This window comes from Mixophyes fleayi, chromosome 11, assembly GCF_038048845.1.
Source record: "Mixophyes fleayi isolate aMixFle1 chromosome 11, aMixFle1.hap1, whole genome shotgun sequence".
NCBI lineage: Eukaryota > Metazoa > Chordata > Amphibia > Anura > Limnodynastidae > Mixophyes > Mixophyes fleayi.
Genome location: NC_134412.1, coordinates 8,553,265 through 8,566,188, shown reverse-complemented (window position 1 = coordinate 8,566,188; position 12,924 = coordinate 8,553,265). Strand labels below are relative to the sequence as shown.

The window sequence follows — 12,924 nt, the reverse complement described above, 5'->3', positions numbered from 1 at the left end:
AAAACAGTTACCTACATAATACGTTTTTTTTGGAAACAACCAGATAATAAGTAAAATTCCAGATCTGAAAGGCTAAATTATTACACAATATCTGAAGTTGATGCTTCGGATGGAGAAATGATTGACACATTCTTGGAACAACGAGACTCACAGGATTCACACATGGAGTTATGAAGTTTTTAGGCAAAAGCCAGGGGAAATAAGATGGGGATATATGTATAAATAACTAAAAAAGGGGGGACAGAACAAACATTACAAACAAGGGATGGATGGAGGGCTAGGGAACACAAAGAAAACACAGATATTAGAAAATAATACAATTCCTATTAAAATCATCAATCTCACACATACAAATCTAAGCAATATAGAAAAAGAAGTTCTAAGTAAGGGTGATCATTTTCACTGACTCAATCCTTTGACAGGTTCGAGATAGAAAGAGACCTGAACCTCTTTGTAAGAAAGTTAATATTTAAAAATATATATAAGAATGGAAGGTTAAAAGAAATAGGATACATAATTTCAACCCTACAACATCTCTTCCCTCGGTCAGTCCAGATGATGCTAGGATTTTTCAAAATCTCATGAACAAGAAGTTATTCATATTCTAGAGGAAATATCTAAATGAAATGTACATTATACAGATGTATCATCCTTATCTTTTAATAAGCATGACAAAATCATAAAAATAAAGGGCCTGATTCAACTCTGAATGCAACTTGCAAATAAGCTTTTTAAAAAAAGAGAACTGAACTTGTGCTCTGTTCCGATCTTATTCAAATCCAATATACAAAGATACATTTCCATTTTAATCTGGGTTGCAGTACGTTACGTTAACTGCCGTATGTAGACAGACAGAACAGACTGCAGTATACGCACAAACATTTGTACAATATAAGGTCACATCAGAAAACATACAACAAATTATATTATAAAATAAATTAACTACTCTTAACACTTTAATAATTAATAAAAATCTGGATTTACAAATATCATATTTGTTTTAACATTAAATACATAAATAAAGATGCTTTTAATGCACATATGTTTATATATTTTATAATGCATTTTTATAGTCTCTCTTGCTTGCATGTCTATTTTCTGTGCTAGCTAGTAGCATACATACATATAGTTTTTTAAAACAAAGACTATGACGTGTCAGTCATCACTATCAGTCGGCAGATACACCTGGCCTGTAGCTGGTACAAATAATACAACTAAAATCAAGCGTAGTTACATTTAACACTGGACTTGAATTGGCCACATCTTCATTGGAATGCCCTCGGTACACCCTTACTGTACATGGTCTACGTTAGTCCGCCCCTTCTCTCCTCTGTTCTGCCTAGTCGTATGAACTGGTAAATGTCATTTGCATTCAGAAATTAATTGGATGCAATTGCATTTAATGGTGTAAGGTCCATTTCTGAGCATACACAGAGATTTTTAATGCAATATGCGCTACGCAAATGGACGTACGTCCAAACATGAATCCCATAGTGCCATCTCTGAGATATGAACAAAATAAAATCAACAGATATGGATATATGAAGAGACAATATGGATTTAATAACCAAACAAGCCAACAAATGGGTGTGTTGTTCTATTAAATAGAACTGAATATATTGAGTGATGAATGCTCATATACCAAATAAAAAAAAGCATCCAACTAATAATTATGTTTTGGAGTTACAAACTCCTTAATCAGGGTTGTGAAAAAAAAGTTTTTGGGGATATCAATGAGTATAAATATATGTTGCAGAACCACCTAAAAATTCCCATATTATACCATCTACCCAAAGTTCATGAAAGTTTAATAAATCCCCTTGGTAGACCCATTGTGGCTGAGATAGATTCATTGACTATCAGTTTTAAAATTGTTTGAGAACTTTAAATGGAATTCCAGGATTCAAATGGGTTACTATTGATGTACAAAAGCTATATACATCGATAGTGTATAAGAATGGCACAGCTGCCTGTAAAAAAATTCTAATGGATGATCCTCTTAATGAAGATTATTTTAGATATTTTATATGTGATCAAATGTTATTTATTTTAACTCACAATGATTTTCAATTTTTAGATTAATTTTATCTAGAAGTATGTGGTACTGCTATGGGGACGATTTTTGACCCTAGCTTTGCTTATTTACTTATGGGAGTATGGGAGAATTGTGTCATGTATAGTAACAATCCTTTTAGCCATATGATCAAATTGTTTAAAAGATGAAAAGATGATATCATTATGTTATGGAATAATAGACTAGTAATTTTTTGATATTTTGAAGTATAGTAGTGATAATGATTTTAATCTGAATTTTACTGATATTATAAATGAGTTCAAGATTGAATTTTTAGATTTTATTCTAGCAGGTGATGAAGAGAGTCCAAACGTGCAGTTACTTTAAGCCTGTAGATATGAATAGCTATGAGTGTCGAAGTCAGTAAATTGGATAAAGTCATTTCAATTAAAGTCTAGCAAACTTGGTTGTCTTTGTTTGAAAAGATGCGTACGGTACGCATCGACGTACAAGGGCACGCTACGGCGTGAAAGGGCGTACGCATCCACTACACGTGGCAGCAACAGTAATTGGTCTTTTACCATACATTCGCACAAACACGCATACTTATAAAATAGTACACATTAATGGTAGTTGCAACACATAGTCAGTTATGTCGAAATATAGTAGTATTTATATGTTATATCAGAGTTACATGCATATTAGTGAAATACACGCAACGGGTTAAAGGAATAACATCATGAGTGGTATCATAATGAACCTTGTTACATATCCTACTGTTTGGTTCACTCTGCGAGGGAATCGCAGAGTGCATACGCAAGTTATGAATGATAGGGAATTATGAACTACTTAAGACTAAGGAATCCTGGCGGGAAGAGCAGAGCATACCCCCTGCAGAGATGACCCCCTCCTTTGGATTCCTTAGGATGAACCAGCCAATGATTGACGACCCCTTGGACATTCCTGAGACCCGGACCAATAGATGCAAGCCATACCATCTTCATTGTATTACTGTATTTGATTGTGTATATAAGCAGCAGCTTGTGATCCAGAGTGCAGACAACTTGTCCCCAGACTTCAGGATTGAATGACTGCACTGGATCCAGAGCGCCTGCGATAAGTAACGGCTGTATTTACTATAACTTCGCTTGAGAATATTTATTCTATTATTTGCGAATAAATCTTTGTGCTTTGGAAACACAACTCGAGGTTCGACAATCGTTATTGGTTAGCGACAATACGCACATAGGGTGGAGACGCGTCATAAACGGGTAAGAACGCATGGTGTTCAAAACCTGAATTTTACTCTGTGTTGCGAAACCGAATGTCCGTTTTGCATTATCTAGGGCACGCTAACTAGAACCTAGGGACAAAAGAGAAAACTGTTTCTTTTTTCTGTCATTGTGCGTTTTAACTGTATTGCATTGTTTAGCGTATGTGTACTTCCTGCTGTGCGTACGCGAACTTCCGGTAAACTTGCCACGTGGTTAAACAATCGTTTTGATAGTTATTATACATGCATAGTATAATTACTTGTGAAAGCCTCTGAGACATTATTACTATTGTTGGGAACTTTTGATTTTCTGTGCAGAAAAGGTGTATAGTGTGTGATGTTGTAACGTAGATACACTGTTTTATTGTTGAGGTGCTCAGTTGCTGTCTGACGATTGCCCAACTGAAGGACGGTATACAGGGCAGGTATACTGAATGCGAAAACTGGGTTTTCGCAAAGCGCTACCAATAGATCGCAAGGTTTGCTAATAATTAGTATTGGTAGGCAGTGCGATCCGGTCGCACCGTTAGTGCGAATTGGTGAAGCAGCTAGGAGGAATTATACTGGAAAGGCAGGTTGATTGTATCGACTTTGCGCTCCCAGCGATAATAAACTCAGCAGATTTTTGTGGTTGAGCCAGGGTATCGAGGAGCTGATAGCCCTTGGGGCCCACAGTGATATTTCTGTATTAGGGACCCTCGCCAGGGGCGAGAAAAGCGAGTGAGCGCGGCTAAAGGAAATACGTTCACCGAGCATTATAGATCTCTAGCGGTGAGTATAGCAACAGAGTTGAAATTATTAGGTGGAAAGAACAGAGCATTGCGGTGTGTCTGTATTTCACATTTGGCCGGAAGGAACAGAGCATTGCGGTGTGTCTGTGTTCCGGGTAGAAGGTATATTGTTCAACATGGGTGCTAAGCATACGCTAGAGATGGTCAGTGTACTGCCTAAGGAAGGCCCTATTGGTTCAGCGAGGTTTCTCATGTGTAAGAAATATGGTGCATATGCAACTGTGTATTGTGACACGTGGGTCGGGATGACCAAAGCTTGTGATAGGCCTTTCCCAACAATAGGGAGTTTTAATGCAGAGGTACTAAATACTGTAAAAGATAAAATATGGTTGATCAAGTCAACGAAAAAGAGAAATAGACATAATGATTGTTTAAAATTGTGGCAAATGGAAGGTAACACGTGGCAGAGCAGCGAATGCAAACCGGAAATAGGCGTGGCGAAAAGCGCGCGCGAGGCGGATGTAACCATTGAGAAGCGTGGCGAACTCAGCGCAAGCGCGCCCCCGCCACCTTATGTGGCGGGAGGGGTAAGTACAGCCGTTGTTAAAACTGAAAATAGAAAAATTACTAAGTTGTACCCTGTTTTAAATCAGTTTCAATCAAGTGTATCTGAAAATGAAGATGAACCCACTGTGATTTCGGCCATTGCCCATGCTGTTAATGTACTAGAGGCTCAGCGCAAGTATGAGAAAATGGCTGAGATAGGTGAGAGTAGCGTGATCACTAGGAGTGAAAGTGTTCTAAATCTAGGGCCTGTAAATCCTGTAGCGTCCCCTGAAGTTAGTGTACCAGAGGGTGTGTTCCCGGTCCGCACAATATCAGTTCCCAATGGGAAACCGGATAAGGATGGTGTAGTTCCTTTAAGAAATGTTACAATGCATTGTCCCTGGACTAGATCAGAATTACGTTCCATTATGACTGAATTCCCGGACCCTAGAAAGGAGTTAGCTAAATGTCAGAAATTTGTTAAAGACTTAGGAAATGCTCACGAACCAACCAGTAAGGATTGGCGGGTAGTGTTGAGGGCGTGTCTTCCTCCCAATACTAACATACAAAAATTTATTGGAGATTGTTTGTTGGAGGAAGATGACACCTTGACTGATGAGATTAACCAACGGAATATAGAACAAATTGTCAAACACTTAGCCATCTGTTTTCCAGTAGTGGTAAATTGGAGTAAGATTTTCACCATTAAACAAAAGGATAGTGAAACTGCCTCAGATTACTTTGCTAGAGCTATAACAGCGATCGCACGATTTACTGGGATATCCAACATAAGTGAGGACCCACATCACAGAGAGGTAGCTGTAGGGGTACTGATGGATGGCCTTAGGGAAAATTTAAAGACGAGAGTACAAACCACATTACCTAATTGGAGAGGCGTCATGGTAGACTTCCTTAGGGAGTCTGCTGTGGAGCATGACAAGAACCTTTTCAGAAAAAGGGAAGAGAAAAGTGATAAGTTAATGACGGTAAGTATACAGGCTCTAGAAGGGGTGCACACACGACCACCAGCATACAACCCATATAACAGGAAACCTAAAGTGATCAGGTGTTTCAACTGTAACGAGGAAGGACATTACAGGAGAGATTGTAATAAAGAAAGACTCAATACACATAGGGGTGGGTCACATAGATATCCTCCAAGAAAGGATTCACATAGATTAGAAGACTCACATCTACCCGCGCATATTACGGCAGCAAATGCTGCGCGGGAAATTAATAGTCAGCGCTAGGGGTCAGGTCATACCTGTAGTCTACAGCCAGTGAGGTTAACTGAGAGTCAGAGTGAAGAACCAACAATGATAGTTGACATAGCTGGCAGGAAACAAACTTTTCTTGTAGATACAGGGGCGGCCCGATCTGTGATAACCTCTCCTTTCAATCTACAGGTGACCAGCAAAACTATTCCAGCTATGGGGGTGACGGGAAAAGTGTTACATTATCCTCTAACTAAACCCGCCGAAGTTACTATCGGGCCTCTGCATACTAAGCATTCGTTTCTCTTGGCTGCAGCGGCTCCTACTAACTTGCTAGGGAGAGACTTGTTATGTAAAATGGGATGTGTCATATACTGTACTTCAGATGGTGTGTTCCTAGATATACCCGAGAAGGTTGCACATGAGGTACAGGACATATTGGACACCCCTCAAAGGTTAATGTTACACTCTCCTGTTATAGAACAAAGTCCATCTCAAGTAAAGGGGATGTTGCTGGAAATACCAGGTTCCCTATGGACCAGAGATGGACAGGACACTGGACTGATGGCAAACGTAGCCCCTGTCATGGTCAATCTAAAAAGTGGTAGGATAGCTCCAAAAATCCCACAGTATCCATTAAAACCGGAGGTGGAACTAGGGGTATATCCTGTTATTGAGAGGCTGTTACAACAAGGGATTTTAATTCGTACAGCCAGTACAGCAAATAGTCCCATTTTCCCTGTGAAGAAGAGTGGGGGGAGGGGCTATAGATTAGTCCAGGACTTAAGGGGAATTAACAAAGTTGTTGAGAGCCAATTCCCCGTAGTGCCGAATCCAGCTGTCATCCTCATGCAGATTCCACCGTCTGCCAGTCACTTTACTGTCATTGATCTATGTTCTGCTTTCATCTCAGTCCCTCTTCACCCCAACTGCCAATACCTTTTTGCATTCTCCTACAGGGGAGTGCAATACACATGGACCAGACTGCCCCAGGGGTTCATTGACAGCCCCAGTATTATCTCCCAAGCCTTACATGACTGTTTGCAATCCTTTCAACCCCACAATGGGTCTGTTCTAATTCAATATGTGGACGATTTGTTGTTGTGCTCTGATTCTTTTATGTCATGTTTACATGATACTAAATTGTTGTTGCTTCATCTTTCACAAACAGGGCACAAGGTGGCAAAGGATAAATTACAGCCATGTCAGACTAAGGTCAAATACTTAGGACACTGCCTCACTAAGGGGCTAAGACACCTGACAACCGACAGAATTGAGGCCATACAACACATGACCCTGCCGCAGAGCCAGAAGCAGATTCGTTCTTTCTTGGGGATGTGTGGATACTGTAGGTCCTGGATCCCAGGTTTTTCTATTCTGGCATTACCATTGCAGGAGCTAGTCTCTTCCTCAAAACCAGAACGTGTCGTACACACAGAAGAGTCAGAGCAAGCGTTCTTTAATCTTAAAGATAGTCTGACAAGAGCACCTGCATTGGGAATACCTGATTAGGAAAAGCCTTTTGAGCTATTTTGTACAGAAGCTGATGGCTGTGCAGCAGGTGTCCTCGCACAGAAACATGGTGACGCTAGCAGACCGGTAGCATACTACAGTGCACAATTAGACAATGTGGCAAGGTCACTCCCAACATGTCTCAGAAGTGTAGCAGCAACGGCCCTTCTAGTAAGTAAGAGCGAGGATGTAGTATTAGGACATAATTCAACCATCTATACACCCCATGCTGTATCAGCTCTGTTAAATTCAGCCCAAACCAAACATGTTTCTTCAGCTAAATTCACAAAGTGGGAACTAGCCCTGATGGCACCCTCAAACATCACCATCAAACGATGTAGCACCCTAAATCCAGCTACATACCTTCCGTATGTGTCTCAAGAGAAACAAAGGGTGGGAGGTGAGGAGACCCTGGTTGATGATGAGTTAGGCAAGAATACTGACACGCATGACTGTATGGAACACCTGAATCAGACCTTTACTGCAAGGCCCGACATACGTGACACCCCCTTAGAAAATGTAGATTTTACGTTTTATACAGACGGAAGTTGCCATAGACAGACAGAGACAGGAGAGCTATGTACTGGTTACGCTGTTGTAGACGATCAGGATGTGGTAGAAGCTGAACCCCTTGGTCCACCTCACTCAGCCCAGGTTGCGGAACTAGTAGCACTAAAGAGAGCGTGTGAACTGGCAGAGGGTAAATTAGCCAATATATATACTGACTCTAGGTACGCCTTCGGGGTAGTGCACGATTTTGGGGCCCTTTGGCGTCTTAGAAACTTTACGACAGCAGCAGGTACACCAGTGGCACACTCACAACACATAAAAGGACTTCTGACAGCGATACAGTTACCCAGAACAGTAGCCGTCATAAAGTGCAAAGCCCATACCTTTGAAGAAGACCCAGTGTCATTGGGCAACAACAGGGCAGACGAAGCTGCTAAATGGGCAGCAGGGCAACCTATGATTGTATCGACCGAGACTATGATGGTTTTTCAGACATTAGACACGCAGAAATTAATTGAAATGCAAGATTTGTGTTCCCTGCAGGAGAAGGCGGTCTGGAAGGCGAAGGGATGTGGTCAAGAGTCCTCAGGACTCTGGAGGGATGGACAAGGTAAGCCTGTAGCTCCCCGAACATACTATCCAAGCCTGGCTGAAGCAGCACACGGCCTGACTCACCTGGGTAAAGAAGGTATGTGCAAACTGGTGAGAGCATACTGGTGTGCTCCCGGATTTTCCTCTCAAGCTGGTAAGAAAGCAATGTCATGTCTTACTTGTTTGAGGAAAAATGTTGGGAAAACTATTCCAACTGAGCCATCCCACATCCCTCCTACAGACGGACCTTTTCAGGTAATACAAATTGACTATATCCAACTACCACCGTGCAGGAATCTAAAGTATGTGTTAGTGTGTATTGATGTGTTTTCCGGTTGGGTAGAAGCATATCCGGCAGCCACTAATACTGCTGTGTTCACTGCAAAGAAAATTGTACAAGACTTTGTGTGTAGGTTCGGTATCCCTAGAATCATTGAAAGTGATAGGGGTACCCATTTTACTGGTGATGTCTTCCAAAATATGTGTAAACTCATGGGAATCAGTAGCACACTTCACACCCCTTACCGACCACAAGCCAGTGGTAAGGTGGAGAGAGCAAATGGTAGTATAAAGAACAAACTAGGTAAGATAATGGCTGAAACTGGGTTGGCATGGCCTGAGGCTTTGCCGTTGGTCCTCCACAGCATTCGAACCACTCCTAGACCTCCTCTTAATCTGTCCCCCTTTGAGATACTGTTCGGACGACAACCTCATTTGATCGTGAGTCCACAAGACGACTTAAAGTGTAATAATGAAGTGACTGTACAATATCTTATAAGAATGAGTAGACAGCTGAAACAACAACAACAAAAACTAAAAATGCTGTCACCTGGTATGCCAGAGACGAACTGTCATGATGTTGAACCTGGAGACTATGTTATGATCCGCAATTTCTTACGTTCAGGTTGTTTAACAGACCGTTGGGAAGGCCCGTACCAAGTGCTGCTGACCAGTACTACTTCACTGAAGGTTGCAGAGAGAGACACTTGGGTCCATTCCACCCACTGCAGGAGAGTCCATAATCCGGAGAAAGTGCAAGACAAGACTCAGACCGACGACATAGAGCTGTCACTTGTGAGCCTGTTCCGGGAGACCTAAAGCCTGCAGTTGAGACACCTGAACCAGAGACGTTGCCTCAGAACTATCTTTCCAGCGATGGAGTGGCGGTTTTTGTTTTTCTTTTGTTCCAGGATTTTACTTGTTTTTACTTTTTCTAGGACATTCTATTTTTGTGAAGGAGGATGGAGGACGGAGGAGAGTTCTGGGAGTGATACGGATGAAATGGAGGCCGAAGAAAAGTTAATAGGATATCCTGAGCAGCCCATTATCAAACTTGGTCCAGGGGTTATGAAAAGGTCTGCTAGCTCAGGAACTCGGAGGCAGTGTGAGGGGCTATTGTCTGATGAGTATTGTATCTGCAAGTTCTGCAACTCCCTAGTTGACGAGAGATGCATCCAACGATGCCAGTCCCCCAGTACTCTGAATATAGGCGGGCATCCTTTGGAGGATTATCACTCCCTGGTGGGTAAGGTGCTAAACCAAACTGAGTGTTGGGTGTGCTCTCACGTGCCTCAAGGGCAGCATAACATAGGACTAGTGCCATTCCCTCTAAACATATCCGAAGTACTCGAATTAAGGAGTGGGAGGCCCATAGAAGGGAGGTACAATAACACTAGGTCCCCTAGTCTGACGCTTCGACAATACGCCATAGGCAGATCTTTGCTGTGCCTAAACATATCTCATGCAAAGCGCCTGGAGAATTGGGAGGCTGACCTATCAGATCAGACAATGGCTCGCCACACTCATTTTAGAGAGAGACTCACAAGGTCACTACTAGGCAGGAATGCTGATGGAAGTCACAAGTTAGGGCGTATAACCAAACATAAGAAGGTATCTATTGGAAAAGTCTCTACAGATAAATGTGAAAATATCATTAATGCCGACACGTGTCTAGAGCAGATGGAGACACTAGGCATGGGTAGTTTTATCAAAACTCTGTGTGATATAATTCATGGGCATACTGTTCCTTATGTTCTCCCTGATGATGTGTATTTTGTTTGTGGAAGGAAAGCTTATTCCTGGGTGACTCCGAGTTCCAAGGGCTTGTGTTTCATAGCTAAACTGGTTCCTGAAATCATGACTATTATTCATGAAGAAATGGTAGATATTCACAAGACTACATCACCACCATACATACACACACAGTATGAACACTATGGCAAGAGAAATATGATTCCTGGTGAGGAACCCATAGCTACAAAATTGATTAGTGAAACTGCTGGTTTCCAAGTTATGGTTGCTCTAGATCTCACCAGGACCGCTCGGGGAACATTAAACTTTAAATATATCCAAGACCTAGCTAAATTAATAGATAATATCACCGAGATGTATGATGACACTTTCAGGTATACTGGAAGGGAGCTACAAGCGTACAAGAAGGAGTTGGTGCAACATAGACTGGTACTAAATTATCTCACCTCTATTACTGGTGGGTACTGTGTGACACTGGCCACCCAGTTCGGTGTCAAATGTTGCATGTACATTACAAATAATACGGAAGACCCTAAAGAGGTTATAGACCGGAAGATGGATGAAATTTTGCAGCTGAAATGGGAATTTCGAAAGAGCCATAATTCTTCGTTATATGAGGTCGGGGAAAAGGTGGCGGGTTGGTTCTCATGGTTGAACCCAGCAAAATGGTTCTCCGGTCTGGGGGAGTGGGTACAGGAAATGATTGCGAGTGTAGGTAAGCTCCTTCTCCTTATACTGGGTGTCATCTTAGCAATTGGTTTAGTTGTCAAATGTGTTCCTACTGTGTTGAAGTGTGGAAAACGGTCTCATAAGAGTAACACTGAGAAAGAGACTGAAAGGGTGGTACCAGATACCGAGATCATGGTCTGTGGAGAAGTATTGTACAATCCTGAACTTGAAACGGTGATTGGGTGATAGTTTATTACACTATCAAAGGGTGGAACTGTCAAAGTCAGTAAATTGGATAAAGTCATTTCAATTAAAGTCTAGCAAACTTGGTTGTCTTTGTTTGAAAAGATGCGTACGGTACGCATCGACGTACAAGGGCACGCTACGGCGTGCAAGGGCGTACGCATCCACTACACGTGGCAGCAACAGTAATTGGTCTTTTACCATACATTCGCACAAACACGCATACTTATAAAATAGTACACATTAATGGTAGTTGCAACACATAGTCAGTTATGTCGAAATATAGTAGTATTTATATGTTATATCAGAGTTACATGCATATTAGTGAAATACACGGAACGGGTTAAAGGAATAACATCATGAGTGGTATCATAATGAACCTTGTTACATATCCTACTGTTTGGTTCACTCTGCGAGGGAATCACAGAGTGCATACGCAAGTTATGAATGATAGGGAATTATGAACTACTTAAGACTAAGGAATCCTGGCGGGAAGAGCAGAGCATACCCCCTGCAGAGATGACCCCCTCCTTTGGATTCCTTAGGATGAACCAGCCAATGATTGACGACCCCTTGGACATTCCTGAGACCCGGACCAATAGATGCAAGCCATACCATCTTCATTGTATTACTGTATTTGATTGTGTATATAAGCAGCAGCTTGTGATCCAGAGTGCAGACATCTTGTCCCCAGACTTCAGGATTGAATGACTGCACTGGATCCAGAGCGCCTGCGATAAGTAACGGCTGTATTTACTATTACTTCGCTTGAGCATATTTATTCTATTATTTGCGAATAAATCTTTGTGCTTTGGAAACACAACTCGAGGTTCGACAATCGTTATTGGTTAGCGACAATACGCACATAACAATGAGCATATTAGAAGTGGAAATATGAGGAAGTGGAAGAGTAACATTCCACTATCTCAGCTTTGAAAGATTAGATGCAACTGTAACTCAGACAAGATTTGTGAAGAACATATTTCTCCTTACGCACAATGATTTCTGGAGACGTTACCCTAATGATATTATTACTGATGCATTGATCAAAACTGAACAGACAGGAAAGCACTTTTTGGAATATAATTATATAGACCACCAAACAGAGAAATTATACCCTTTATTACAAAGTATAATAGTCAAAAGTAGCTTTCATTTATTTAGTACTTTCTACAAAATGACAGATAGAATCTGATTGGTTGCTATAGGCAACATCCCCACTTCTTCAAACCTGCAGCTTAGTAAATCTAGCTCTGAGTGTTTATAATATAGCTTTGCTCCACTGGCTTCAGTCATTCTCTGACCACAGTATTCTGGAGTAAAGTACTGTACGCTGGTACCAGTGGTGCGCAGCTTTGCGCAGCGGTATGTATTTATCTTTGGTATCGGCTGTATTGTACTGTAGTGTATTATAATTATGTATTGAACTGCTAGATTTTGCATCTGATAAATAAATTACTTTGTGCTTTGGAAACACAAATCGCTTAGACAATGCTTATTGAAAAACGATAAAATTACTTTAATAGTTCAGTGGGGGTGATCTCTACTCGACTTGCGCAAAGATTAAAAATGTGAGTTTCTCTTGCAGTA

The 12,924-nt window shown here is 41.3% G+C and overlaps 1 protein-coding gene across 1 annotated transcript in view; it reads right to left on the bottom strand.

Moving 5' to 3' along the window:
- LOC142107450 (uncharacterized) overlaps positions 1 to 12,924 on the bottom strand; it is a 223,850-nt gene that overhangs the window by 133,748 nt on the left and 77,178 nt on the right. The gene's annotated exons all lie outside the window — the stretch shown is intronic.